The sequence below is a fragment of the Eleginops maclovinus genome, chromosome 2, assembly GCF_036324505.1.
Source record: "Eleginops maclovinus isolate JMC-PN-2008 ecotype Puerto Natales chromosome 2, JC_Emac_rtc_rv5, whole genome shotgun sequence".
Classification (NCBI taxonomy): domain Eukaryota; kingdom Metazoa; phylum Chordata; class Actinopteri; order Perciformes; family Eleginopidae; genus Eleginops; species Eleginops maclovinus.
This window is the reverse complement of record NC_086350.1, coordinates 3,685,299-3,712,999: the sequence shown is the minus strand read 5'-3', so window position 1 is coordinate 3,712,999 and position 27,701 is coordinate 3,685,299. Positions and strand designations below refer to the sequence as shown.

Genomic DNA, 27,701 nt, shown 5'->3' with positions numbered 1-27,701 from the left:
TCTACTTGTAGAATGGGAGCAGGGGAAAGTGTGATGAGGTTTGCATTGATTTTGAAATCTCCAATGATTTAAAAATTACTTTCTTTCGATGGTTTTACTTTCATTGTTCTTTCTGCGTTGTGTCTGGAAGTAGGCTGTGCTTAGGAATAGGGGAGAGCGAGGGTACTGCTGGGTTGGGGTTAGGGTTAGGGATGGAGTTTTTATTATACTTGTGATGATAATGTGACCTCACAAGGTGAGTGTTACATGCCAGGCATGTTGTACGTGTGGTGTTTTTTCCTTCCTTCGGTTTTCTCTTCTCCCCCTCTCTTCAATGCAGCTAATCAGCAGCTGATCGGTACCTGCTGGTGCACTTGAGACTGATGGCTGATTGGATCCCCTCAGCCGCAGCTGGCCAATCAGCAGGCAGGGCTGATCATAAAGGAAGCATACATGAAGCTTTCTGTCTCTCTGACCTGGGCCTGCTGCTGACACTATAGCCTGCATGATCCTTTTGTTAGTGTCTGATTCTAGAGAGATTGTTGCCACCCCTGTATTTTGGTTTGTTCCATCCTTAGAAGTGCAGAGAGTGAGGGTTTTTGTTTGAGTATTTGTTTTAAGGATCGATTTGGAGATAGGCCTTGTTTTGTCACATGTTAACCGTTACTCTGACTCCCTCCATTATTGGCTGGTGTGTGTTATTGTCCCCTGGTCCCCTAGACCTTGGTGGGGACGTAACAGTGAGGAATAATGAATGCATACAACAAGCTATTACAGAGTGCTTTTTCCAACCTGAGAGCTGAGAATAAGCTGTGAGCAGTTAACCAGGTTCAGACACACTGACACTCAACGCTCTGGGATCGAAACACAAAGGAGGGATAAACTGCTAATCAATAGAACGAGAAAAGTGTTTTGTGCTGTATAGTCAAGGTGTTATGTTAACAGAAAAGCAACATTACTCAAGAAAAAGGGGGAAGTATTTCTTTGGCAGGCGCAGAGGTGTAATTGGCCTTAAGTTCTGCAGTGAGCAAAATGCTAATTTAGGCTACATTAAGAAAGCCCGTGTTCTCTGCTCATTACAGTTGGACGCTGGCACGCTGCAAAGCCTCCTGGCCAACAACATTACAGCATCACCTAATTGCAATGATTCTGCAGAAAAAAACTAAAAGAAGACCTTGACTTACATCAGCTTCACACTTCAGAGGATAACATTCAAACTTTACCAATGAGGCAGCAGCAGCTGGAGCGTCCTCAGAGCTGCAGGTGCTGGAGAAGTTATTTTCAGACTAGAATTAATTTCATTTCTAATGGTTATCGCATCTCTTGTTTGGGATGTTTCCTGCTGTGTTCTGTCCTATCAGCAGAGGGCTGTCTTTTCTGCTTAAATTTGAGAAAGTATGTGTTACACTTTTGGGAAACGTCCATATGTTGACATAATAAAACAGACGTGTTCTTCAGTAGATTTCGAATGGGTTGACACATTTCTACCAAATAAGCTCCCACTTATTTTCTGCTAATATGCAAAATAGGAAGGCAAGTTCATATAACTGCCAGCATATGCAGTTTACAGTCACTGGTTTAAGTAAATATGATATAGATTCTACAATTTTCTGTGGCTTTTAATGTGGTGAATGAAAACTGAATCTCTTTAAGCTCTTTGCTCAGTCTTTGTGGGTGAATTCAAAATAACCACTTTGCCCAAAATCTCAATAATTTCCCCAGTGTTTTTGCCATCTTGGTGCCATATATTACCGTTAAACAATATGTGAATTACATCTCTGAACCAGTTACAAAAGATAGTAAACCTTCCAGATCTTGGGAAGTACACATTGGCTTTCTTGTTGAGTATGATTATTGCGGCTATAGGCAGCCTAATTAAAAGCGACCGTGAGGGGCTCAATACGGAAAGATTGGACACCCTCAAACAATTGCTCCACCCATTCCGTTCCGTTTGACCATTCATTCTAAGAAAAACAAGCAAAAATACAACAGTGCTTTAATCCCTGATATTGAGGGGGAAAATGTTGCAGGATTTCTCGCCCCCCCCCCTCTTTCCATACAAAAACCACACTGAGCAGGTGAGGTTAAACAACCACTAACTCCGACCCAAACTCCAGCGCCCGCCCACCACCAATAGTACGCAAAAACTACCACACAATAAACAGAAACACATGAACCCCAAATCTGGCTCCTACAATGATCAACATACTGATATCTAGGTCTGATGACGTGAAGCAAGTCATCAGTCCATTAGCTTAGCTCAGCAAAAGCACTGGGAACGAGGGGAAACATCTGGCCTGCCTCTGGGTTGTTGTCACGGCGAGGTTGCCAGGCAACTGGTAGAGAATCCAGGAAACGACTGTTCTCGACCCAATAAACAAACAGGTGTGTAACATGTTAATTACTCAGGTTTAAAGGTGGATTTTGTTCATTTGGGACAGAGCCAGGCTAGCTGTCACTTCCTGCTTCCAGTTGTTATGCTAAGCTAAGCTAGGCTAAGCTAATAGATTTAGTGCTCAGACAGGAGGGGTATTAACCTTGTAAATCTATCTCTCTCGGCATGACGGCTCAAATGTGTTTCCCACAATTCCTTTAACATTAAGGTTTGTGATGCCATTAAACAAAGCAGCTCCAGTTGGGCTGCCAACAACAAGAAGATGCATTTGCGCTGGATCAGTGACAAGACACTGCTGAGAAAGAGATAAGTGTGTGTGTGTGTGTGTGTGTGTGTGTGTGTGTGTGTGTGTGTGTGTGTGTGTGTGTGTGTGTGTGTGTGTGTGTGTGTGTGTGTGTGTGTGTGTGTATCTGTCTGTCTCACCTTGACATTAATAATGTATCCAGCTGCATTCCATTAAGATCTGTAGGAACTTGGGCTTCATATGTCCAGGCTCACAGCAGTGTGTCAGCTACAAAACACAGAGAGGAAACCAACATGAGAAAAGAATGATGAGATATGAGATCTGTAGGAATGACTTCAGTAAATTGAAATATCCAAGTGTGTTTTAGGAGTATTTGATCCGAAAGCAGGTTGATATAGAACACCTCAGTGGGGGTCCAGACTCACAGGCATAATTATGGAAACAAGCTGTGATACAATTCTAATAATGTGGTATTTTTTTATAAAATTCCAAGCAAATTGTTTAATATAATTGGATAAAATGACCTATTATAACCAACTCTTATGTTAATTTCTAATAGATAATAGTGTTGACATGTTTAACTAACCATGACATTTAATGAAACACAAGAGGTTAACATTTGAAGCATCTCAGGGTTAAAAACTGTGAAATAAATGCATATTTCTCTCCGTTCTGATCCTTCTCTTTTCTCTTTATGTTTGAATGTCAGAGGTCACTCTTTAAAATAAAATCCGGCACCATCTTGATTGTTGAACATTGCGCTGAAATTACTCTGTGATGGTCATTTCTCTTATCGTCCTATTTCTTTATGGGTTATTAAAGCCCAGTGGTATGCATTATATCTGACCTGCCAATCTAATTCATTCAACTGAGGGCAAACTGTGATTAAAGCAACTTCAATTCATCATCCATTCATCAAGATTGTACGGTACGTAATGTCCCTTTTATAAATGCATGGCTGTAATGCGCCTTGAAAAAGTCTAAAATCCTTTATGAAAAACGCAGATGTGTTTTACCCTATCATTTAAATCGTACTCTGTATGGTACGTTGATTTATTCCCCACTAAGCATAAGGCCATCAATTCGAAGCATATGACATTACGCCTCGTTCAAAGCTGTCTGGGGAGGAATTATCATGCTCGATGATGTCGATGAGTTAAGCCCATAGAACAGATGCACGCCTGATGCTGAATTCAAAGCACAATGAAATATTTCACATCAAAGCACAGCGGGCTCTCCGGAGACAAACTGCTGAAGGTACAGAGCAGCGTTCTGCGGAGTTCTGGAAATCTTGTATAATACGGAGGATTCAATTAAACTGGGATTTTAATTACACATTGTCCAAGCTGTGCTTCTAATCATTGTGTAAAAATGCTCCCACATCCAAAAGAGCAAAACTATTATGTGTCAGTTGTCGTGTGGAAACTCCAAGAAAATGTCACATTTAATCACTCTATTTCCCCTGTATCTCAGGAAAAGTCAACATAGGCTTTACATAGCTAATATATATCAAATACAAATATCCTACGACCAGTCCAAACCTACTTTTGCTTGGTATTTCTCCTCACCATATGTAATTCCTTATGGCAGATAGGAGATCTGAGACACCTTAATTATTACATGGCTGAGTCCAGGGGTGTCCACAGACAGAAAAACATACGAAGGTCGATTAGAGGTGAGGTATATTGCCCCATAAGTTAAGTTATGAGTTCGCAAAATCAATCAAATGTAGGTAGAAACATCACAGCTCTCCACAGGGTTTCATTAATTCTGTTGGCAGCTCATTCCTCAAAACAGAAGCCTCAGATTACTTATAATAAAGGGAAATATGAAGGCTCTATTTCAAGCTTGTTATGTGAATTATTTCTTTGGCTTTTTTTTTAAGCAACTAAGATTTGTTAGAGCAGTTTTTATTTTATTTATTGACCACATTTATTTGAAAGGTGGGCTTATTAACACATGAATACTACTGTGTAATACATGGTTAGAATAAAAAAATGGACAAAGGGCTGCAGTTGGGCACCCCTGGCTTAGTTGAATGCTCAATTCTGATTGGTCAATTTGGACATCCCAGAGGTTTTTAATTCCCGCTAACAGACCGCTGCTAAGGAGAACAGACTGTTGCTAAGGAGGATCAAGGGACTATGTGCAGTCATATCAATCCGCAGAAAGAAGTCCGGTAAAATGAACTAGCTAGCTGTGGACAACAAACACCAGTTTTGTCCATCAGAAAACAAATTGGAAAGCTTTCTGAGTATTATTTTATATATTTGTGGAGAGCAGGAAACTTTGGAATCATGTTGGCTGAAAAAAGTCTGTGCACTGGACTTTGCGAAAAACTTTTAGAAAAAAAGTCTTGGTTTGAACTTTTTCCGCTCTCCACAACCAAAATGAAAATCTAAAAGTGTTGGGCTGGACCATAAAGTGCTAATGAGTGCGTATTAAAAATGATACATGTCCGATTGCGTATGCTGCAGCGTTGTTTCCTCATCATTGTTGAGATGGTAATAAAAACACTGCAGCTTTGTGGTGTGCATTATCATATAATAATGCCACTAAACTGCTGTGGGAATCATTTTAATGAGCAAAACAACAGCTTTCCAGTAAAGTCCTGAGCCACGTCCAAACTAATGTAACCATAAGACTGGACTGCAGTAATAAACCAAACGCAGGCCCTAATGGCCGACCCTGGAGACTTGATTATGCAGTTTGTGTAACCCATTATAGCGGCGCTGACAGTAAAAGCCATCATAGCGACAAAAACCTCAGCATAATGACTCAGTGACTGTGAAACAACATGTAAACTAAATGTGAGAGACGCAGACAAAAACACTCATGAATCATTTCAGTTTCAAGCCATTTTCACACACGGCGGATAAATTAACATTCAGCTCAGAGAAGGTCACTTTATACCTTTTCAGCAGTTTTTCACTTTCTGTGACTATAAAAGCAAATATCTGTGAAGGTGTTTAGGAAATATTGGATACAACCATGTATTTCTTGCGGGTGTTTATCTCCTGACAACACCTATGCATGTTTACGACAATTCCATACATAGCTAACACACTGTAAACCTGCCAGCTATTAGCATAATAAAGGCAGGGACATTAACGCTGCATGCTTCCGACTCGTGCTTAATTCCCGTTCATTCAAAAATGGGAGAAAATATGATCAGTGTAGTCATAAACACGAGTACAAATCCCCGCTGTTATGGCAGCCATACTGAGAGACTTCTGATGTTTCCATTCCACTGACGCAATTTGCATTTGTTTGATTTCCAGCAGCAGTGTGCAATGCCTGTTTGTGCAACAATACAGACACAAATGAATTAAGATCCATCCTTCCTGGCTGCATTATTTATCTCCCAACTCAAGCTGTCTGAACTTGGGAAACACAGCTCCGAGTTATTCATTGCTATTCCCATACCCGTCGCCCACTACCTCCATCCACAGTGTCTGCTGTAAGCCCGTGCATGTTCTAGTAAAATATCAGTCTTATACAACGGCTAATAAATAACCTGTTTAGCCTACTTTGGTGTTCAGATGCGGAGTGAATCACTGTAATGCAATGCATGCCTATAGCTGTAACCCCACTGCTAATCCTTTGCAGAAAATCAATTTCTCACATCGGCTCCAGCTGCCCTCAGGAAGACAAATCACAAAACTAGTCAAACCAGCGATCAGAATCGAGAAGACTGGAATCAGAGGGAGGAGAGTGTAACACAATCAGTAACAAGTCGCTGCCAAAATGAAAGCATGCCATTTTTACTCTCATCAGGCTTTTAAAAAAAGGGAAACATTACGTAATTAGGATGATTAAGATGAGCGGGGACTAAAGGCCAACGGAGTTAACATAGCTGGAGATAATGACAGGATTAGGCGTGATTCACTTACTGAAGGTAATGGCATTTTGAAATAAAAAATAGGAATTCATTAGGGAGTGTGATTGACAGCTGAATATCCTCAAGTCAAACAGCACAGGCAATAAACTGTTTGAGATTGATACACTTTAACAACTGGTATAGAATATATTCAAAATAGGAAACATCTTTATTTAATCAGAATGGAAAACATGATCCTGACAGTGATGTTAAATCAAACTGAAGAAATACAATAATTAAAGATAGATAAAAACTCAAAAATATAGAATAAACTTCTATAAATGGATCAAAAATATTTGAATAACAGGTAAAACAGATGTATAGAACATAGCATTTAATCAATAATAATGAATATAGTGTGCTTTGAAAACTTACCAAACAATACATAAAAAAGATAAATACAAATAACTAAAAATACATACCCCGAAAGAGAGTGAGCTACAGAATTCAGAAAAAAATGCCTAGAATAATTCAAATTAAAATAGCAGTAATTATAGTGCTTTTAAACCAAAAAACTAAATATCAAAAAAGAAAAAAGATAGTGAGACAAAAAACAAAAAGCCCTTCTCAAACAGAAATAACAAAACTTAAAGTGTCAAACATCCAGGTGTGAAAAGGTACAAAAAATAGCAGCTTTTGGAAAAGAGCGAGCAGATCTGCAGTGAGCAGATGAGCACTGACCCAATCTGACCCACTTCTCCCTGATTTATGGTTTATGGTCCCTCAGCAGACACAGCTTTGTTCTGGGGGGTCATAAATCTCCCGCACCTCAGAGCCCATCAGCTGACCCTCCCATCTCGGGCAGCAGCCTCCCCGCCCCCACCCTCTCTTTGCTACAGTCCCGTCCACCGGCTGCAGCCCAGCTCTCAACATAAAGCAGAAATCACCCGAGCCACAAGCAGAGGCAGTTAATCACCGGCAGCAGACAATAGTATGAAATAGAGCCAAAGCTGGGGCCCCGGCAGGCGATTCACGCTCTCGCTAAAGCACTCAAACGGGACAGCCGAGGTTTACCTGTTCGGTTACCTCTGCTCTCAGCACGGGGGGAGTGTTTTCTGTTCCTGAGAAGTGAAATGAAGTTCTCACAGCTTGGAATAAACAAGTGGGAGGAAGGTGCGTGTTGTCAGGATGTGAGGAAGCCACAAACTGTACACAATTTATGCATCAAGCTACGTGAAAAGGATTTGTTATGAGACACAAAAATACGAGACTCTCTGGAAGTTGCAGAGGGCAAACATTGCAGCCTCGGCTCAGCAGGTGCAAGTCTGAATCAGTGATTTCTTGTCTGGATGAGATGTCATGACTGACTGTCAACAATAAGGAAAGAAAGACGGAAAAGCAAAAGGAGAAGACGCCTTGCAAAGCGAACAAGTGAGGATTTTAATTTGATGGGGATGAGAGAAACAGCGTGATGGAGCACAGAAAGATATTCCCCCCAGAGACCTCAGTCTGGAAATAAATGTTGAACAGCATGTCGAGAGGGAAGCTCTCTCGAAGAAGAAGAAGAAAAGAAGCAGCACCGTCATGAGAGGAAAACAGCAGACTCACCTGTCTAAAGCATGTAAACGCATCTCTGCGCTCGGTCCTTTTCACGGTGTGAGGGAGCTCTGCTGGGGCTCTGCGCACGCCACCGGTCTAAATGATCTCCATGACTCACGCGGGAGCAGATAATTGGCTCTCAGAAAAGTGGGATAAACACTCATTGTAGAGGCAGTGAGTAGCCAGGCGATGGGGATTCTTTTTGTCTTCCCACTGCCGCGCATGGATGTTCTTTCCCTGCTCTCTCTCTCTTCACTCTCCTATTCCACTCTCTCAAGAGACTCTCTCCCCTCTACACCTCCACTCCTCGCAATCCCACAAAACTTCCCCCCTTTCCCCCCCCAAAGCACAACTCTCCTCGCCAAGGTGCCACTAACAGTTTCTGCAAACCTGCCTTCTCATCCACACTCCACTTTCGCCAGTTTTTTTCAGTCTTAAAGGGATAATGTATTCATACTCCCTAGACCCCCCCCCCCCCCCACACACACACACACACACACCTCCTGCAGCTCATTATGAGGAGTCTTGTGCAAAACTAATTACAGGTTAGCGTCGCAGCAGCGGGACAGACTTCAATAATTCATGAGCTCAATTTAAGGGGTGAAGGCAGAAGGGTACACAGAGCAAACGGAGCTCTCAGGATCAGATTTGTGTCTATCTAGGAATAAAGGTGGCAAAAATAACAGGATGTCAAGTAATGCCAGATATGTATCCATGTTTCTCAGCGGCCGAGGACTTTTGACAACATCAACAGGTCTCAAGGTGTGTGTCCTTTTACTGCACAAACAGGGAGGTCATATTTTCACAAAAGCGGTGAGTACGCTGGTTAAATAGAGCAGGAATCTGGCCAAACGCTCTTGTTTAAAAGCAATATAACCCTATGAAATACTTTCATAATGGTACCGCTTGTGCTCTGGTTTGAGAATGAACCGAATGACTACAGAGAGCTTAACAAATCTTAGTTGTTTCAACCTTTAAAACAGTCCAACTTGTATGTATTACAGGACAAATAAACATTAAGATTTGACCCTTTATTAATACCTAATTCAGTATACAGATTTGATATTTTATAGACAGATGCCAGAGCCAAGATACTGTCCGGTGCCAGGGAGCCAACAATTGGGGCTCTTGATGCCTTGCTTAACGACACCTATCAATGCCCAGTGAACAGGCTCCTCTCCAGCTACCAGTCCAATCTGCGAGATGTTGCATAGCTCGGGATTTGAACCGGCAACCCTTCAGTTCCCAAGCCTTAGAGACCGAGCTACTACACCACAAACACATGCATTTTATTATGGACGGTGTCAGAGCGAAAGGGGCTGCCATATTTTTTGGCGAGTACTTAGGGTTCTGCTCAAGAACCATTTGGCACCTCTCCAGCTACAAGCTTCTGTCTGTACTGGGACTCGAAACCATCTGTCTCTCAAGCCAAGTCCCTATACAGTAAGAACAAGTAAGCAGTATGGAACGTTTTGACTGGCTGATTATTCCTACAGATTGCCACATGTAATCTGGTTTGTTGTTCAGAATCTGTGGGAATTTAGAGCCAACTCCTGAATGTAAAATAAGTCACAGGCTTTAGTAACCAGAGGCTGCTGAGTCAGACAGACCCTGACTTTGTAAAATCTCAGATGCAGAGTCCAGCAGTGAGTTCTCTAGAAGGCTCGTCGCTGTAGGTTGCATAAGTCGTGGCATATCATGTCATTTTCTCCACGTCAAACCTGCTGTCAAACACGCAGAGCATCGAGTGAGGCCTTTTCGCAGGCGAGCAGCACCATTTATAATGAATGACACAAAACAAAGGAGGTATAACTAATTCAAAAAGCTGTGAGTTTGACATCTTGGCACAGAGCATGATATATAGATATGCAAGTCTTTTTCTCTGAGAGTTAAAGGCTTCAATCAACGTGTAATTAACATTTTGCAGCTTGCATTATAATTACATGTTATTCATTTTACTGGAGATAAACAGTAGATGCAACTGGCTGTGACTTTCTAAACTTATAAGCATGCGAAGCAGGAACATTTTTGGGCAATACAAGCTAAAAATAAAAATAAATGTTCTCATCTAAATTAGAGGTTTGAGTTTATAAGTACTAAAGTGCACTTATCCTCGAGGCTAAGCTGATCTTTATTCAAGTATTAAACATACATGTTATTTTAACGAAGGTTATCTACAGCCATGTTTCTTAGAGACAATTATGATGTTCAATGTGACATTTAAAAGCAATATTTAACACACACATGTTTTTATGGTTGCTTTTTCTAAGTCTCACTGTCATTGCTTTTAGGCAAACATCTGAAAAAAAAGTTCCCAAGTATTTTCAGATGTTTTTCTGTGACTGAGCTCCAGTAAATCCGCCCCTCAGCAGTAATCTGAGCACCTGCGTTGCCTGAAGTTCCGGTGATAAATTAGTGACGACAATGAACACGTTCAGTCGCAGGTGCGTCAACTGTGCCATTTGAATTTCCTTCCTCGAGGCTCGTCGTGCAAATGCTGACTTTTGGAGTTTGCAGTCCTTGTCGATCTGAGTTTTCAGCGAGCAGAATTTAAGTGCAAACTGAGAGCCGTTAACGGTGGGACCGTGGAGGAGTAAACATCAGCGCAGACAGCCTCGTATTCAGACGTTTATTGCTAATCCTGCGGCCTGCATCAGGGGGAACAATTGGAAGCAATTATTCATGAATGCTTCATTGTTTACTGGAGTCTGTAAGAGTTTGATGTACTGCTTTGTTCTGCGCTCTGCTGTTCCACATTTACCACCTGCTCACACTGCTGCAATTTGTATACAGATCATATGATCTGACGAATAAAATAAAGACACAGCCTCCAATAAAGACACCTTTTCTGTGAAATTACGACTATTAAAGAGGCCCTATTCTGCTTTTTGGGAGTTTTCCCTTTCCGTCTTATATAGGTTTATGTGCATGTAAATGGTCTAAAATCCCTGCCTGAAACGCCTCCATTGGACTCCTTTGTTTTACTTCCTGAACATTGTGACATCACTATGTAACACTTTTGGTTCTATTGGCTAGCGCTCCAACACTTTTCTACATGATAGGCTAAGGGGTGGGATATCTTTAAGCGGGTTGAGCAATAACAACAGAACTGGCCAGCTAACCGATCAGAGCAGACTGGGCTCTGGTTTCAGACAGAGGGTGAAAAGAGGAGGCGGAATGAGAAAAAAGAAAGAGATTTTTGAACTTTAAAGCATGGAGACATGTCCCAGTGGAGGCACAAAATAATAATATGAACCTGAAAAGGAGCATAATATGTCCTCTTTAATCTAAGTTAGAGAACAAAGTGCTGTAATTACACTGCAATTAGGATATTTCACTCGTCCAGTTTCCTAATTTCTCTCAAAATTATATTACTATTGTTCTTCTATAATTAAAAATCAGGACTTTTCTTCATTAGCCAAACTGAAGCTGCCTTTAAAAATACTACTGATAAATGAATTCCTTTATAAATGAGTGAATAGATGAAGCACGCATTCTCCTTCAGGTCCACATCTGTAACGTCAACCTGAGCACACCTCCACCCTCTGATCAAAGCCGTGTCGTGCTTTCATCAACAGCTGGTGTGCATGTTCTTTTTTTTAAAAAGGGAGAATGGCAATGTGGCATGGTTATGAAACCTCGTCTCAACCCTCCCCTCCACCCGATTCTCCAAACAAACACAGCTTGCCTTTGGTCTTTTTATTTCGTTGTCATTGATGCATATTTCATAAGGGAATTCACTGTCTTCTTTGGCACTTTGCAAGCTTCTGTCTAGCAATCCATTAGCTCCCATTATCATCCGTACCGTGATAATTAAAGACAACTAGAAGACTCTCAAATGTATAATTTTATCAGGTATAATTAAACAAAAAAAGTACAATTAGGAATACTCTTTGAGTGAGTAATGATTTTAGCATTCAGTCTACAAAATGTCAGAGATGTTAATTGGTTTTAAATGGCTGTTGATGGACTAATTAAATAGTTGACTGATCATGTGACCACGAAAAAGGTGTAGGTTCATGGCTATCAACCCCTGACTTAAATGGAAATTGGATATTAACTGCAGGATATTATTGAATTAGTATTGCTTGCTCATAAAGACGTGTGTATGTATAAAATGCTACCAGAGAGGGTTTTAAACTATGAAGAGAAGTGAGCTTCATGACGGAGTTAACGGTGAGCTAAATATAAGAAAGGAACTGACTTCTGCTACTTTATTCACAGTGAGCACTAACTTCACATTCCACATTGTGGGAGCGGGCAGAGAGGCTCAAGAGAGGGACAGAAGGAGATAGCGGTGTCAGACTCCTGGTACTGCATGTGACAGGAGAGTTGTATTAGAGTAGAGAAGGATTAGATGATAGGCTGGACACCCGGAACTCGTGAAGCCAAGAGGCGAGGACTCTGCCTGTGCGCCAACCAGAAACCAACACGCACCACACTCAAAAATACACATATAACTTGTCAAAAGAGGACTGCCCTCTTCTCCAAAGAGTATACATATTGTGTGATGTCATATGTCGGGGCTCTGGAAGACAGGGAAGGACAGTACCTGCTTGCAGTCTGTGGATCACCTATTTCAGGGACCTCAATTTAGTATTGTATTCCTTTTCACAACTGGAAATAAATCAGCTTAATTATGACCTTACTTCTTTGTTAGGAAACATAACGCAGGGTCTTTTAGTATTTGAGTAAGATGCATTCCTGGTAACACCTATTTTTTAGAAGTGTAACTATAATCTGGTTGCATTTGTAACTGTGAGGGAATACAGGTACCTATTTGTTTTGTATTCTGATGATCTAATCCTGTTACAGGTACACCGTTAGCATAGTTTCAAAGCGGGGACTATCTTTACTTTTGCTGAGTTAAGAAACAGTTCTCAATATCAGCAGATAAAACACATCGAATTTACTGGAACATCAAGTAATGGAAATTGATTTTGTTTGATGTGCCAAGATTTTGAGGTATTCTCCTCTGAAATGTCTCCACATCAACACAATGGAGATGAAAAGAATGTTGTTTATGATCCTCAACGTCTCACTGAAATGAAAACTGTCAGTGTCACTCCCATTGAGTTGGCGGCAGAGGCTCAGAAAACATTGGCAAATAAAAGCCAAACTCAGTTGCAGACAAACATGTTTTTTTTTACTCGGGGAAAACGTACCCTTTTAACTCTTAATTTATGAATGTATTCAACACCAAAAAAAACCACATCTGAACTAAATAAACCGTCTACAGCCCATCTAGGGGTACTAATGGGCGGAAAGCCATATTATGCTAAATGAGCAGCGGAGGGAGAGGCGCTGAGGGAAAATGGCCATGGAGACGGGAGATGAAGCGGGCGAAGCGCACTTCAGTGAGCGTAAGATCGTTCCACTTCAAAACACAAGCAGACTTAATGTCGCCATATAGCCAACGCTCCCTCTGTTATGGACAGCAGTTGTGCTGAGTGTTCCTATCATGAACTCCTTCTTAGCTCAGTGCTAACAGCTTACTGCTCTCTCTGAAGACGCTCAGTGGGCTTATAAGTGTATCTGGTTCATCGGGCTACTGCAGCGTTGCGTTGAGTGACCTCGCCTGTTATATGTATTTGTTCGACCACTGGTTATAAATGGGGCAGCACAACTGGGAAGAAATTACATCATATTTTTCCAAAGCGACTTACATACATTCAATACTGTGGACAATCCCCACATGAGCAACTTGGGGTGAATTGTCTTGCCCAGGGACACAACGATATGCAGTGCGGATGGAACCAGCGCCCCCCTGAGCCGAAGATCAGTGCACTATCCCACTGAGCCACAGCCTCCCGGTCTCAATTGCAATTATTCTGACTGATACTGCAATTAAGATATGTTTTGTGCTAGAGAATTATCATTATTCAAAAAGGACTTAGTTGATTCTTTTATTAAGTCTTTGGAATAAAAAGATGGTCTCAGAAAAATACGGTATTTTCTACACATTTGACCAAATATTGTGCTTTTATAACTTGGATATTGCTTGAGTCCTTACTGCAACATACTGCATGGATCATGTAAAATTGCTTTATTCATCCTGGGCAAGAAAATGGTTTATGATTATTGGATTTGATCCTTGACTAAATGTAAGTTACAGTGTTTGTTTGAGAAACCATTTTAAAGACTGGTTCAGGATAACATCGTTTATAGCAATTATTTCGTGACACTTTAAATAAAAATGTATAAAGCAAGATGGATATACCACCGTTCGACTGGCCTCTAGTCTTCTGACAGACAGTTGAATTAAAACTTTAAAACTCGGGGGTCACTCAGACAGAGAGTTAAGTCCTCTCTCTTTCAGCTACTGGTACAAAGAACTTCTTCTCCTAAAAAATGCTGGGAACGTGGTTTTGAACCCTGCTCAAAGGAAGTCGAAATGAGAAACCAAATCAAACACATCGGGGGTAAAAGAGAATTTTTAAAGCATAAATGAATCCCAAGAGGAGGGGCGGATTGAAATGACTCCAACAGCTACAGTTTCATCTATTGTCACGCAGGGCCTTTATATTTTAATGGCAGAATTACCAAGAAATTGCACTCTATAGTTGAAAGACACTAAGAACTCTGTTTAATCACCTCAAGGTTATGTACAATCATCTCTTACAAATGCAGATCATTCTTTCAAGTGTTTACATTGAGCCCAAATATCCAAGTCTCTTGTGTTCCTTCTTCAGGCAACCACTTTTTTCCGCCTCTGTTTTTAGTTTTCTTTACACACGCAAGGTCATCCCCGTATCTAAAAACAGCACAGAGTCTTTTAAGCGAGCCCTAAAAGCTGCTCTTTCACAAAACAAAATCTACGACTGTAAAGCTTTCGTTTGAACTCTCAGAATCTGGTACATCGCAGTAAAGGGACTTAAGATTAAAACAACCAGACACCACAGCCCAATCCAGGTCAAAGTGTATTGGCGATACGCCTGAGCGATGCGTCCATCGACCTCAAAATATGATTGGGATTAAATAGATCTGCGAGTCGTGCAAAATATATTTCTTCAGCTTCTTTAATATAGATTTCCTGCTTTCCTCAGTTTTTTGTATCTTAATCAACAGGATATACATCACTAAGAATTAGAGAACTTGGTCGGACATTTTCTACAGTTTTCTGAGCATTCAGTCTCTTTCATTTAAAAAATAATCTGCAGATTCATTAACCCTTTCCTGTCGTGTGTTATATAGTTTTTAGTGCATGTAAATGGTCTGCAAAGGCTAAAATCCCCAAGTTCCATCCAGAGGGAGTTTCTCTCCCGGCCTCCACTGGACTCCTTTGATTTCTTCCGTAACAAAGTGACATCACTACGTAACACGCGCACTTCTATTGGCTCGTTATCCGACACATCGTATGTGATAGGCTAAGAGGCGACACATCTCTAGACCAATCACAACAGAGCGGGCTAATTAATTAATCAGAGCAGACTGGGCTCTGGTTTCAGACAGAGGGTGAAAAGAGGTGAGAATTTTAAATAATAACTTGTAAGACTGTGTGAATGATATCATGCTCTCTTTCCTTCCTTTGTATTTGAGTAATTACATGCTAAACGTCTCCACGCAAGCAGCCGTAGAGGAACCTTTGTAACTATAACAGGTCAACAAGGTTTGATATCTGATCAGACATGCAATGCTAGCTTCACAGTGTTCAACTTACAGAATTATATAAGGAATAAATAACAATAAATCCAACTCATGTCACGTGTAATTTAAAATGTGTGTGCTGCCTGGCCCTGGAGGCTCTGAGTGTCACTCAGTGTCAGTAATGTGTGTCTTGTGACCGATGTGGACATGTGCAGGGTATATTTCCTTTATGTGTCCTGGCTGTTGGAGTGTTCTTACATGTTCGCCTGTGTGTAATTGCCATCACATTGAGTTCAGCGTCCTCTCTCATCATTTCTGCCATGCATTACAGCTGAGTATCCCCTCTGTCCATCAACAGGCCCTCCCCCATTACACATCTCTGGGAGGCCGGTTTCTCCTGTCGCTCAGACACCAAACACGATCTCCCACGCAATTAGGAATCAGAAGAAATACAAACTGTTTGTCTTTTTAATGCTGATTTTTGTTTTCTTTTTGCAATGCTCATTCAGAGGCAGATTTAGCTTTATATAGCCCGTCTACTCACCCAAATATTAACAACTTTTAACCAAACTTCATTCCTACAAGTGTTACTCCTTCACACAAAATGACTTAAGATCATAGTAACACATCTTGATGGATTAGCATAGACTGGTTTTTGCCAAAGTTCAGTCACAGTTCTGATTAATTAAATTCATGGTATGACACCAGATGCTGAAGATCTGAATAAAACACATAATTCAATAAAAGCAGAGATTATATTCTTTCCTTGCAAACAACTTGGACAAAAATCCTCGTGGTATTTTTGTGGCAAAGAAAATGTGTAGAAACGGGTCAAATTTGAACCAAGGACGACAGAAAGCAACAACAAAAGAATATTAAACTCTCAAAATCAGGATCCAATCGAGAAAAAGGAAACACAATTTCTGTTTTACTTTTGCAATGTGAGACAATTACGGCTTAACTAAATCTCTTCCCTTTCTTAGACTGAAGGTGATTCTTCCCAAGGACAGATCTGTTACCTAAAAAGGCTTTTGCTGCAAAAAACGAAGAGTGATAGTCAGTCAGGATTTCACGTTTTAAAGCCTCAAAAGTATTGAACTCACAATAATCTAACCGATGCTGAAATAAGAAACATCATTTCTCGATAAAATTGTATTTGTATTCTTTGCATTGCTCAGTCAGAGGCAGTTGTGGCTCAATAAATCTCTGTGTACCTCTCAATGTAAGCTTTTCTTTCCAAGAGCAGCTTTCCTAATGCTACGAAAACATTGAGTGCAGATGTCAGTAAGGATTTCTGTTTCAGCATTGTGTTCAGTAGTGTAGCAAATACAAGTGGTTGGGTACATATACAGCAACTAAAAGAGCTCTGAAAAGGTATGAAACCTAGGCTGGAAACAAAATGTGTGTCTATTCACCTTAACTTTCTTAATGTCATAACAAGATTTGACTTTTTGTGATTTCCTGACTCAATATAGCATTCGTCCTTCCAATAGGGTTAAGGTTAGGGTAACCAAATGCATTAAGTATAGAAAGCTTTACATTTTATACATAGCATCACCAAGAAAATCCATCTGGTCTCTTAGTGAATCTCTTGCTCACTCAGTTATGTAACTTACCGTAACGCACCGTCACTTGCAGTGAAAATGGAGGGAAATTGGATGAAAATGGACCTTCGGCAGGCATAATTTTCCTTCCTACTGAAATAACAAATGAAGAGGTTCTATTGGATTCTCAGAAATAAACGTATATAAGAAAAGTTGAGGTAATTGAACGTCACAAACTTCTTCGACAGATGCTGTGCTTCAAGGTGAACTCGAGAAAAAACTTCCCTGTGACTGACTCGCTCTTCCTGAAGTAGAAGCAAACATTAGGTTGAGCATAAGGGAGTGAGTATTACACCCAAAGCCTGAGACCCCTCCTCTTCCCGTCTCTTAATAAACATGATATTCAAGCTTTGCACGCTGCTCACTGAACCAGCTAAGCACTTGACGGCAACATCAATGCATCTCCGAGTGTATGAATATACAGTCTGGATTCATGCCTGGAGTGTTTCAGCTCCTTCCTCCCATAATCTTGGCATCGGCGCTAAGCATGCTGTAAGTACGGTCCATTCTTTCAATGTTCAGCCGGGCAGGAAGTCAGCCACACGCTCAGTCAGCGCTGGCGTTCAGATTTCTACCTCACACACCGGAGATCGGATCTAGTGTCACTGAAGCGACCTTCATTCTCCGATCGCGTACGCCTCGCTTCCTCCGTGTCAAAGCGAGGCTCTGTGGCCGCCCGATAGATTCAAGCTGCACAGACATTCATGACCCGCACCACCTCGGATAATCAACCCCCGTATCACACTGGGGGCAAGAGCGCGGTCAAGAGGCAGGCCAACAATTATTTGTGGCATTTTTCTAACCTTTCACAGGAAGAATCAAGTGAGTGTCTGGACTACCTGAGTGGAGGCTGGAGGAGCAGGCTGGTAAAAATAATGTGCAAAGGCTTTTTCAGTCAAACCACCAATATGCACTGTGTTCATTATTTCCACGGCACAGCATGACCCCTTCAGTTGTGATTTTGACTCGATGTGTCAATGTCCAATGGAGCTGTGTCTTAGTGGCGGTTCTTTTCCCGCTCCACTGTCTTCACACACCTGGTCTGCTTTTGGCTGGCTCGCTACTCTGAAGTATGGAGATCCATGTGAATATATGTAAATGTGCATCAAAGCTTCAATGGTTAATTTCCAAATAGTTCTCATACAGAACAAGGCAGGAACTTTAGGTTTAACTTCATTGTGGATGGGAAGCCACTTAGGAATCATGTCTTTATCGTAGCTCACAGATAAACAAATGAAGTCAATGCTGGAGAGCAAGCATTTGGATTTCCCCCAAGGCCACATCTGGTTCAACCGCCATGGTCTCCCAGGTTAAAATGCCCAACTCTGATATGTATATCCCTGTTAATACATTGAAAAGTTGGACATTTTGAAACCCAACCAATTTAGGAAGATATTTATCTAACATATTTAAAAGAAAAGTGTATTTTTTGATGTAAATCTAGCTTTTTCTCTAAGACCAAATCCAAACTATATTCCGTCCTGGTTATGATTCAACCATAAATACTGCACCTAAACAGACTGTTAAGCAAACATCACCGCCTTATTATTCTGTATCAGGATCGCATTCAAGCCCCAAGTCCTTGAAGTGGTACAAAAATGTGCATTTCCACCAAGGCCACACTCACCATTGTCTCCCATAGTAAAATACCCAACTCTACAGCAGAAATAACAACAAGAAGACATGTTTTAATCTCTCTATCTATTTCCTTTTCACATGACAACTGTACAGGGGGGGCTTTGTATGTTTAAATGATATCAAGGCTTACTGTTGGGGATAGTAAAGGAGTTTGAGTGACAGATCGGTGTTGCTAGCTGCTAGCTGTCTTCATCTCTTTGCTCATTTTTGGATAAGCCGGGAACTTAATACTCCACAAATCTCTTTAAGACAAACACTGAGGATCGGGGGCAGCCTGCAGACAGGAAGAATAAAAAATCACTGACACAGTGAACTATTTTCTAGTGTAGGGATCAAACATGCTTTTGTGGAGGGGCAGTGTGTCTAATATCTGCTGCCTCACGGCTATTATACAAAAAATAATCACTCCAACTGTGAGTTTTCCACAGTGAGATACTTTCACTGACTTGTGTAGCTCTCCAATCTGTCAGTGGAAATGAATACTTTCCAATTAACAGTGGTTTCACAGAGCTCTGCTATAACAAGCCGAGGCTCAGAGAGGGAGACTCGCCCCTCGGTGACCCCTAATGAGCCGGCAGCCTCCTGCCAGAGGAAAGCCGGGCCGCTGTACTTGTAATGAGCTCCTGTTTAGCTACAGGCCTTTCGGATGAGCCATGGAGCTGTCATTCGCACCGCGGGACATGAGCCGATCCGGCAGATGATGCAATTCTTTGCCGACATTAAGGACAATGGGTGCCTTCGGTAGTACAGTTTAAAGCCAGCATTGGTACGGTGAAAATCATTTCAAGTAGCGCAATATGGATACCACAGTTCGTAAGGAAGCTTTTACACTTGAACCTCCAAGACCTAAAGTAATGTGCTTCTACTTTTGTGCAGTTGCTCTTCAGAAGGGTTGCTCTTTTCTATCACTTGTATTCAGAGTGGAGTCAGATAGTGACTAAAGCCCTAAAGGAGAGTTATTTAAGCTCTGTCTGTTTTATTTTAAGCGCAGTCGCAACTCATTAATATTTACTTTCTTTAGTGAAACATTTACTTACAGTATTAAAATAAAGTTGAGAGTCAAAACGAAACATAAAGTCTAACAGCACACATTTCCCAATAGTTTGTGAACCAACAGTCCAATAAAACTAAAGGTACTTCATTTGTAAAGACACAAAACAAAAACTAAATCCTCAAATTTAGTCTTCTACATTATTTTCCAAATATAAACAAATGTCATGTTGTCATGTATCGGGATTATGTAATCAGATTACTGGTTCATTCAAAAAAATGTGGATTACTATGTTGAAAAACCTTTTGAAATGAAGAATAATATATGGCTATGCACACACACTTTATGTTAGCGTTGTAAACTATGCGTTCATGCAACTTCTATTGTTGGTCCATTTGACTTTTGCATGATGATGCTTAAAGAAAATCAGGGTTTTCTGAAAAAACACTGAGAAGAAGACATGTTTCAAGATTCAATATTCAATTCAATGTTTAATACTTAATATCTTAATATTTAAGGTAACATTGTTGTGTTGTCTTTCATAATACAGGTAAGTAAAAGTCATAGTATTGGTAGTTATTTGACATTGTCTGCATGTGCGTTTTTTATATTGACGTATTCCAAAAGTGACAGAAGGAAATGAGATTATTGAGCGATGTAATACTACATGTTTTAAATTATATCTTCTGGTCTCATGTCACCTAAATGTCTTTTGCAGAAATCCATTAGGCAAAGATTTCATTTAGATAAACACAGCCTCCTGTTGTTTATGTCTGTCCAGTGGAGCTTTAATGTGCTTTAAAGACACAGTTAAAGATCTGGACTCTGGTTCTCCTTCCTGCTCGCTGTGTTGGATAGGAATTGGATGCATGCTCTTTGAGTGTGACTTATTGCATTTCCGATGTTATCAGACACATAGCCCCGCATGCTGAGCTGAGGCAGGCAGTAGCTAAAGTTGTGACCCGGGCTGCATGTCGGTGACACGCTGCAAGGACGATAAGATCCCGAACACACACTGGCTCACCTATCAGTCGAACCACGTGTCCTTACCTGGGAGTCCTTCAGCTACCATCACCTCAACTCACTGTCACAGCAGACAACACCACAGAGTGATCGGCACTCACCTCCACTTCTGCAGGGCTCCAGATACAGATGTTTAGGGATCTGAAGAAGTGGGTGTTTCTCTTGTCTCCCCTTAGGTTTGATTGGCTCGTTCACAGGCTCCGATCTCGAGCGAGTCCACGCGCAAACAGAGAAGACACCGCTGGAGATTTCTGCAGCGGCTGACGCTCCTCCGCGCAATCTGTTTCGCTTTCTCTCGAGTCAAAATGTCTCCTTTGTCTCCTCCTCACAGAAGACCAACTTGGAGATTTTCACCGGGCATACGTAACTGTGGCGATCGCTGTCACATCCCTAAGGTGCCTGTGAGTGCTGGTGCTGCTCTCCGGTCTGCTCGCTCCTCTGCTCCTCCCGGCAGCAAGCGGACAGGAGGGCGGTGCGACTTGGATGCGTGCGCTCCAGCGGTGCATGCGTGGCGCGGGCGGTCACATCCCTGGATTCACCTGTCAACACAAGACAAAGTGCATCCTATTTAAAAATGGAACCAAAGATAAGACCTTCAGACCCAGGGGTGCGGATAAGATTTTAGTGGGACTCATTTCTGGTGCAGAAGAGCCCCCCTCTGGGAGGAGATTAAAAGAGATGGGTTTAGAAGCCCTGATGTTTTAAGATGCTTAGGGTTTGGGGGAATATAAAGTTAAAAGATAGGTGCCCAAAGTTTTTACAAAAAATCAATCGGGACCTAATGGAGGTCTGCAGGACTTAATAGAGGTTTCATCCCGCTGAGTCTTGTATAGGCTTTTGTTGCCTTTCTGTATTGTCGGAAAGGAGATAACAGGGAGAGTAATATCGAACTAACCTTCAGTTTGGCAGGGGCCTCTTAAACCTCTCCAAGAACCTGAGCCCCCGATTAGAAAGTCTTTTCTACAATTTTCATATGAACAAAATATATACAAAACAATCAATGCAGGCTACATTTTATTTCTAATATACTGAAAATGTTATGTACTAACCATCCTCCAGAGATCAATTATTGATTACATATCCTAGTTACTTTGCAGAATAAGGGTTAAAGCTTCTTTTCATCGGTGTCTGAGGCTTGTTGGCATTGGAGTACAAATATTATAAACACTGACGCAAAATCTCTGATTGGACAACAGGCACTGATATTCATCCAAGGATGCTTTGCAAGATTCATAGCTGTTTATCTTTTGCTTAAAACATCAACATCGACATTCAACACGGATAAATAAGCATCCATTTGCAGTTTGTAAGCTTCCTAAAGTCTCTACAAAACACTGTTTTTGATCGCAAACAGTCTGAAGATCCCACTAACTCGCCTCACGATGCGAGAGTGTTATTTTATTTTTCTCAATTAGACTTCCTTGTTGGGTGAATAAAACACAACATCAAATAAAAATGAAATAAAGTAAAACCAAACCAGTGGTGATGTGTGATTTTGTAGGTTTTCTGTTTTATGCTACTTATAATTTACTACATTTCAGAGGTTAAGATGCCTGAAAAACCTCCATTGGACTCCTTTGTTTTCTTCCGTAATCCAGTGACATCACTATGTAACACTCACACTTCTATTGGCTAGCGCTTCAACAAATTGTACTCGATAAGCTAAGGGGTGGGACATCTCCAGGGGTTGACCAATCACAACAGAGCCAGCCAGCTAACCAATCAGAGCAGACTGGGCTCTGGTTTCAGACAGAGGGAGTATGAGAAACATACAGAGCTTTCTGAACATTAAAGCATGGAGACATGTCCCAGTAGAGACACCAAACTCAAATATGACCCTGAAAATGAGCTCTTTTAATTTACATACACAACTTATATATAACACATAACTAGTATAAGCACGATTGTACAAATTACTGGCTCCAAAACACATGTAGAATGTCCTCTGCGTACAACAAAACACTTCATATTCCCGCTGCTGTGAGCATCGAGACGCTAATCAGTGAAGAAATATGCAACGTGAAAAATGTCAGCGTCTGTTTCTAATCACATAGTATCATGGTGGGCCTATTAAGAGGAGCTTATTAAAACATTTCAGAGAAAATGACATTGCACCATCGAGCGCCGTCTCACAGAGAGGATACTGTGGATACCAGCTCATGCTTCAGTTGAGGTCATATTTGGGCTAAGCTGTTTATATGCATATTCATATCCTAATCACAAATACCCCAGCATACATAATTAAGCCCAATACTTTGGATATTATTATGAAAAGAAAACTCAGTGTGACCACAAAAAAATACATTAAATAGGATACCCTGGGTAATAGGAGCCTATCCCAGCACATAATCACGATGGGGGCTTATATACCAGATGGGGAATTGGTGTTTTCATGCCCCAAATGGAAATGTTGAGCCTCCTGAATAATATCCGGATGTAAATGTGCATGAAAAATGATTTCATTATAGCGAGTAGCAGTGTGACATTGTTGAGGTGAATATTTATTTTGAGTAGGAGCGAGCCGGGCATTGTTGCTCACTGTTGTCCGGTCATTTTAGTTTCACAAATCATATCAGGGCTGCAGAAGTTGAGGGAAAGTTTGATGACAGCACAGACCTGAATATTTAAGCTGTGAGACAGAGTTAATAATCATGCTCTCTCCCAGTAGACATCTGCTGGAGGACGAGGTGCATTTACGCAAGAGCTGCGGCACAGTTCTCTGACTGGACCGATTTTTATTCCACCAGACTGTATTTTTCTCTCCCCCATACATCAATGGTACATGGTGCAATTTTATATCCACTTGATGGCTTTAGTTGCTACTTGTTTTGAGGAGCAGGTTTTACGATAAGACGAGATAAGATGGACTTTATTGATCCCGCAGCAGCAGAGATGAAGCAGAAAAGAAAGATGCATTAGAGCAGTGAACTAAAACCAGGATATACTATAAGCTCCTATAAAATATGAAGCATGCAATAGAACTTTTTCCACATCATATAAAATACACTCTTCACATGTTAAAGTGCAGGTAATATTTCTATATTTCAAAGCTCTTATCTTTGCAATAACTTCAATGTCATGTGACCCGGTGTCTTCAATTCAATGTAGCATTGAATTACTGCTCTGTACAAGTACGAAACACGCCTTTATATTGAATTTTACACACACAATTTGGTAAAACAAACGTATTCCCTGAATTTATATAAATAATCAAAACAAATCAGATGGATAACTTTGGTTTTTCTACTTTTGTATAGTTATAGTTAGTACTGAAACAGAAGCTTATCCTAAAATATGAACTGTAAATACAAATATTGACCGCAGTGCTTAGGCAACATAATACTTTTTTCAGGCTTTAGTTTTGTTTGCAGGTATTATTTTCAGGTAGCATTTATACCAATCCAGCTTTGCCATTAAGGTAAAGCAGGGGCGAAACTCAAGGCCCCAAAAAATCTTACCTTATAATCTTATTGCTTTGAGAGCACGGTAATAACTGAGGGTGACTCTGACTTTTGAACCAAGGTTTCCTTTAAAACTGAAAAATATCCAGAGAGGTCCTGGCAAGAAAGACTATATATGAGAGGGAGACAAAGTAAGATTTGGAAATGTGAATATGACACACTTGTTAAGAGTAAAAGGTATAATAACAATAACAAACTTCTCGCCCCACTTCTTGCCAAGTATATTTGTCAAATTTCAAGTCAGAACATGTCGTACACTTGATATGAGACGTCATAACTGAAGTTGTATCTCAGGCAAGGTATTTTTTAGCTGCTGTGGTATTTCCTATAGATGGATTTCTGACTTATTTTGTAACACAACATTTCCATTTTTATCCCGATAAAATATAGTTCAAAATAAGTTTTACCAGCTTGTTACAAAATCTGGGGTTTCTAAATGTCCCATCTTATTTGAAGAAGTCTTACTAAGCACGTTTTATTGACTTAGCATAAACACCTTATTTTTATTCCCATATATGCAGCATTTTTTCCAGTACATAATGTCACATCATGCCTTACTTGCTAATATCAATGCAATCATGAGTCGAGGATAATTACGTTTGATGGTGTGTGTTTCAAAATATACATAAAGAATTTGAGTGTTTATTCTGCCACCGATTTTCCAACACATTTAGAAAATAATAACTGCACTCCCGAATGTATTGCAGGTGTATAGGAGGGAAGAACAACCTTCAAAAGAGTGAGTATAACTCCTGTAGCTACTGCTGAAATATTTATAAGCACAAATGTTTTAGTCTACCATTGATCCAAAAAGCTGACTTGCAAGTATAAGAAACCCGTTTTCATGTTCGGTAAACATTTGTAGTCCAGCTGTGAGCTAAACCTCCAGAGAGCCAAACCAGTTGCTCCTTTCCGGAGGTGTACAAAACCTGCTCTGTCTGCTTCAGTTTTTTTACCAGCATTATCTCGGGTCAGAAGAGAGCTCAGGGGCTGAAGAGGGGCTTAGGATAAGTCAGAGTGACAATTAGTGAAATGACACATCTTGACAAGTCAGGCCTCCAAACAGCCACTGATGAATCATAGGAGCCGGTCCAGAAATAGCCACCCGAGCGCCGGCAACAGAACAGACCAGCGCCTGTGTCGAATGTGCTTTTACATCCCGACCTGGAACAGTATTCTGACTCTCGAGGCAGTGAACATGCTGGATGTAACCATGATCATGTAGATTTGAAGGCATTCATTCTACGTAGCTCCATGCTAGTGATATTTAGCATACTGTGTGTGTTCAATTGGTTGGGAAGGAGTTTTTTTTAAAGGGGGTCATATTATGCTACTTTTCAGGTCCATATATGTATTTTGTTGCTCCACTATGACATGTTTTCATGCTTTAATGTTGAAAAAGTACTGCCTGTGCATAAAGTCAAGTACCACTTTTCCCTCCGTCTGAGCCCATGCCCGACCTTTGTACAAGCGCACTCTGCTCTGATTGGTTATCTGTCGACTCTGCTGTGATTGGTCAACCGCTTAGAGATTTGTCTAATGTCCCGCCCCTAAAAAAAACCCCTGAAAAAATGGCATCGCTTGTTGTGCCTCACCAGTTTAATACAAATAAATAATGATGGATTATCAGTAATCATTTCAAAGTGACACAGAGACATTGGATGAACCTCAGCAGCGTTTTTATGACTTTTGATCCCAAACAGCAAAGGTAAGACGTGTTATAGCTATGGCTCTGTAAAGTGAAGCGGGTTTCTTGCTCTTTCTTGGCTGCTAGTTCAGTGAGTTTTGGTCGTACAGTAATGCAACTTATACCAATGGAATCTGTGGAATCGCAGGTTTCATATGATATGCGTTTCGTGGGGCAGATAGCATGAAGTAAAAAAAAAATCGCCGTAGCTCACTCTCTGCTATGTAGCGTTAGCTCGTTTTCGTTCAGTGCTGACTTAGACGCTTGGTGTTGGAATTATGTTTCGTTTTGGTAAAAATGGTTGATATGGTCTGATAGCTGAGTTTCTTCCCGTTCAGTGGGTATGCCACATTAATAGGTTGTTAAATGTTAACATGCCACGAGACGCTGTTTCTTACAAGTTGCTGCTTCTGGGTTTAAGAGGTTAAGGTGTTGTGAATGAAAAACCATCTCCGTATTTCTGCACAGTTCAGGTGAAGTCAGTGTGCATACATCCTGAAAGCTTGGTAGCCGAGTATTGATAGCGTTAGCTTGCAACTTTGAGAGGCTAGCAGTGTGCTTGCAGCTACACTTCCACAACAGCTCCACAATTCAGTGAAATGTCAAGAACACAACCATAATTTGGGTTTTTGCTCCGGAGGAATAGTGGTAAAAATAAATGCAAGCCACTTGTTCTTCACATCTGCTTCCTAAGGTATGGTTAACTAAGAAAGTGTTGGTTCGCAGTGAAAGTGGCAGCTTCTCCTCGCCATGGGTCAGCCTTACCTTAGTGTTGTTGAAGCTCCAGCTGGCTCGCACTGCTATTGGCTTATTCAGTTCCGTATCACGGTGAGGTCAGTGTGATGCGGAACTGAACAGGAAGTAAAGAAAGGAATCCAATGGAGGAGTTTCAGGCAGGGGGGAGGGATATGGGAGCAAATCTCCCTCTGACCTGAACTTTGGGATTTTAGTTTTTGCACACAAACATAAATAACACACTACAGGAAAGGGAAAACCCCCAAAAGCATAACATGGCCCCTTGTCAACATTATCTCTCCAATTGGCAGGAACCCCTCGACAACAACACGCCTGTTTGCTGTTCTGGTTCCTGGTTTCACCTTGGATAAAAGCGCCAATGCATTAGTATGGCGGCCCTGAAGTGCCAGTAAAAACTGCATTTCACAAAACACTACAACATTTCAAAGATTAAGGAAAGGGTATTCCTTTAGGGCAGGGGTGTCCAAACTTTTTTCACCACATACAGAAAAATATCAGAGAGCTGGGCCACTTATAGAGGTGAATATCGCCTCATAAGTTAAGTTATAAGTTAGCAAAACAAATCAAATGTAGGTGAATAATGCACGATACTTGAAAACGCTTACAGGAAAACAAACAGCCTACATCCCGTCTGTCTTTAGGGTTTCATTTATTCTGTTGGCAGCTCATTCCTTAAAACAGAAGCCTCAGATTGCTGATAATAAGAGTAAATATGAAGGTTACATTTAAAGCTCTTTATAGAAATAAGTTATTGGGCTTTTTTATCAGCTAAGATTTGTTAGAAAATGTTTTGAGTTTTAAATGACTGAATTTATTTGAAAATTGGGCTCAGTATTTGAACATATATATTTGAGAAGTACAATATAAGACAAGCAGAAGTTTAGTTTGTGGGCCATATTGCATTATACTTTTAGAAT

The 27,701-nt window shown here is 40.8% G+C and overlaps 1 protein-coding gene across 1 annotated transcript in view; it reads right to left on the bottom strand.

Moving 5' to 3' along the window:
- Positions 1 to 21,193, bottom strand: part of mgat4c (mgat4 family member C) — a 103,228-nt gene extending 82,035 nt beyond the window's left edge. Inside the window, exons 1-2 of the mRNA XM_063899314.1 lie at positions 20,982 to 21,193; positions 2,798 to 2,885 (exon numbers count right to left, since the gene is read on the bottom strand). The gene's annotated coding sequence lies outside the window, so the exon portion shown is untranslated. The remainder of the gene's footprint in view (positions 1 to 2,797; positions 2,886 to 20,981) is intronic.
- Positions 21,194 to 27,701: the final 6,508 nt, after the last annotated feature.